Here is a 4,130-nt window from a genome sequence, read left to right as displayed (position 1 = left end):
TTATGAGTAGCAAACTACAATGTATTGAATATGTTTCCTTTCGATCGTATGATTTAGATTTATCTTTTTGAATATTCAATCTTCAACAAACTTTATGCTTGAGTCTCAGTCCCAACTTAGTTAATATCTTTCCACTCGTATGATTTATTTTCTTTCTATTAATTTGCTTAGTTTCTCTTACGCCGATGTAGAATAGTTGATTGATCTATACTCTAGCCATCTTTCATATTTTCTTAATTCATCACCCTTTCAAATGTAAAAATGTCAAGAAAGTTTTGCTAAGTCTTATAAAAGTACGTATGTTATTGTATTCTATTCCTACTAGTGACTTTCACTTAACATTTTTTTAAAAAATATTAAAAATTAGCCGAACCGTACCGATACCGAAGAGAAACCGATATGATTGGGACAATTTCGAAAAGTCTAATTTTGGTTATACATAATAGAATAACCGAAAAATTGATGTGGTACGAATTTTACAAAATAACGCCGAACCGAACCATTTACTTACACCCCAGTAAAAATGTTACCTTATCTTGTTATCTTAATTGAATTGAAATATTTTTTAGTGCCTGCTTTTGATAAGTTTTCGGAAAAATGTTTCTAAGACTAGAAAGTAACACGTCTGCTTAGTATATTAAATGGCACCCTCCCACGTCACATTTACTTAAATTAAGCATTGATGGTGCCTTTAACTCCAACACCAAAACTGCGGGTGCTGCGGGAGTGTTTCGAGACCATCAATGTCAATGGATCAGAGGTTTTACTACTCATCTCATTTGCTCATCCGCACTTGAAGCGGAACTCCATGCTTTGTTGCTAGAATTGCAAATTGCTCGCGACTTTCACTTCTATCCACTATAGATAGAAACAGATTCTCAGGTACTGCAAACGATGATTGACACAGGTTCTGATCTTTACTTATCTCTTATTTTGGATTGCAGGTTATTGATGATACAACTGCGACAATCGAAACTTAAGCATATCTACCGTGAAGCAAACAATGTAGCGGATCTCCTGGCAAAACATGGCATGACCTTAGCTCCTCGTACTGGCCAACAACGTTGTCATCCACTACATTACGAAGAACCACCGCCTTATGCTTTACTTGCTTTCGATAAAGATTGTTCAAACACTTGTCTAAGAAGAACAGTCACCTTATGTACAAACTCTACTACCTGTCTTTCTTAGCTTTTAATAATATTTCCGTTTTAGCAAAGAAAAAAAAAATGTGTTCGTAACGTCGTTTTGCACAAGAATTTTTTTTTAAACGTATCCAAAATCTTTTTTTTTGGAAATCAAAACCTAAACCTCTTAAAACTAGGCTGTTACCAAATTAACACAGATGTTCAGGAAAAAGTCAAATCGAAAGGTAATTCCAATACATAACTTTTTTCTAAACTTGTTTTCGAAAAACTTTTTCAAATCAAAACCAAATTCAAACCATTTAATAAATGACTGTCGACTGATATGAGAAACATACACAGAGAATATTTGTACACCCATTATAACGGAGCTCTTCATCGTTATTCGTTAATAAGTATCTAGAAAATCTTATTTTCCTAACTGTAGATAAGAATGTCAACCATATTTCCATAAGTAATAATTTCTATAAACTACATGTTGGGTTTTTAAGCTTGGTGTAGCTTAAAGAGGGTGAATAGGAAATGGACGAAAAATGAAATATTTGAGTTTCCCTCCTTGGCAAAGAGACATTATCCCATATTGGAGGAAGAAAAAACTTTTAATGGGTATATATACAATCGCTCTTCTTCTAGCTCTTAAAGAGTTGAGAAGAAGGCAAGCCTCGCGCCGTTGTCGTCGTCACTCGGCTTCGGCTTCGGCTTTGGTCAAAGATTGATTGATTAATCTTTTTGGATAAAACTCCTTTCAATTATTTAATTAATTAAAAAAAATTCAATCCGGATTAACCCAGGACCCGCGACCCGGTCCGGTCCGGTCCGTTTTCTTTCCCGGATTATTTTAAATTCGTTTTCTGTTTTCCCGCAATATTTTTGTTGAAATATTCCCAGCTGTTCCAACAGCTATGGTTGTTTCTGAAAGGTTGCAAACCTTTTCAGAAACAGTGCCAAATAGTCTATAAATATGCCTTGAATCCCAAAATCTTTACTTACTAAATTTTCTGATTTTCTTCTTCTTCTTCTTCTTCTTCTTCTTCTACACAATATTTTTCAGTGTATTTTACGACCATTGAGTGGTTCGAAGTTCACCAGCGTTTTTGGTATCAATACATTGGTAAGTTGAATCGTTCTATCCTGGGAGGATAATATTCCAGCACCTCGGGTACTTGAGGGGAATAATTTCCTTAAGAACACACTGTGCATTCAGTGGGCTCGGTTTATTCCGATATTATTTTTTCAGAATTTATTTCGTCAATCTGGTTCTACTAACTTTCTGTTTCTGTTTCTATTTCAGAAAGCTTAATATTTTTTATTGTTTATTACAACAATACAAATTGAATAACAATCTTAAGAAAATTAATTTATTGTATTCTATATTTTATTTGTGGAGATTAAAACCTGTATGGTTTTCTACTCCTTCTGAATTTTACTATTCTGATTTGAAGATATAAAAACTTCATCAGAGTATTGAAATTCAGAAACGATTTGAAGAACATAAAAACTTCCATCGTTTTCTGTAAAACAGTATATAAAAACTTTGGTTTTTTATTTATTAAATGTATTGTTTATTGTAAATTACAGTATTGTTATTGTTCTATTTTCTGCCATTAATTGAACTCTTCTGTTATTGACAGTGAGAAATGACAATTGATAACGGAAATCCTTCTGTGACTGTTGCGGCAACGACGATAGCCTCGTTAAGCCGAACTGTTGTTGCACTGGCCGAGAAACCGGAAAAATTTTCTGGAGCTAACTTCAAAGGATGGTAACAAAGGGTGTTCTTTTGGCTTACCACACTTGGTATGCAGAAATTCACTAGTGAAGAACCTCCAGTGCATGCTGCGGATATGCCAGAAAACGAGAAATTCATGATTGTTGAGGCATGAAAACATGCAGATTTTCTTTGCAAAGGCTATATCTTAAGCGCTTTAGAGGATGACTTGTACAATGTGTACAGTGCGATGAATACTTCGAAAGAATTATGGGACGCACTTGAGAAGAAGTACAAGACTGAAGATGTATGCTTGAAGAAGTTCGTGGTTGCCAAGTTTCTAGATTATAAAATGATAGACAACAAAACTGTTGGAACCCAAGTTTAGGAGCTTCAACTTATTTTTCACGACCTTATTGCCGAAGGTATGGTCGTGAATGAAGCAATTCAAGCGGCTGCAATGATTGAAAAATTACCTCCTTCGTGGAGAGATTTCAAGAACTATCTTAAGCATAAGCGCAAAGAAATGAAGTTGGAAGAGGAAGACAACAAAACAGCCGAGAAAAAGTCTCGTGGAAATTCAACGATCATGAGAGCTAATATCGTTGAGGAGACTGCTCCAAAAAGTAAGAAGAGGAAGAGGTCTTCTGGACAGACTAAGGAGCAGAACAAAAAGAAATTCAAGGGCAACTGCTACAACTGTGGAAAAGTTGGTCACAAAGCCCCTGATTGTCATCTCCAGAAAAAGGATAAGAAGAAGGGACATGCCAACATAGTGGAGAAGAATGATGACATTAATGATTTGTGTGCAATGCTTTTGGAATGCAACCTAGTTGGACATCCGAAGGAGTGGTGGATTGACTCTGGAGCCACTCGACATATTTGTGCTATCAAAGAAGCATTTGCGACTTAATCTACCGCTGGTCCCGAAGAAGAGCTTTTCATGGGAAATACTGCAACAGCCAAGATTGAAGGTTATGGGAAGATATTCCTGAAGATGACTCCCGGCAAGGTGTTAACGCTCAACAACGTTCTCCATGTTCCTACTATTAGGAAGAATTTAGTTTCTACTTACTTTACTTGTTAAGAATAGATTCAAATGTATATTTGTTTCTGGCAAAGTTGTTGTAAGCAAGAATGAAATGTATGTTAGAAAAGGCTACCTCACAGAGGGCCTTTTCAAACTCAATGTAATGGTTGTTGACAGTATGAATAAAATTTCAGCTTCTTCTTATTTATTAGAGTCAAATGATTTATGGAATATTCGTTTAGGACAT

The sequence above is a fragment of the Nicotiana tabacum genome, chromosome 13 (assembly GCF_000715075.1).
Source record: "Nicotiana tabacum cultivar K326 chromosome 13, ASM71507v2, whole genome shotgun sequence".
Classification (NCBI taxonomy): Eukaryota; Viridiplantae; Streptophyta; class Magnoliopsida; order Solanales; family Solanaceae; genus Nicotiana; species Nicotiana tabacum.
This window is presented reverse-complemented; position numbering follows the sequence as displayed.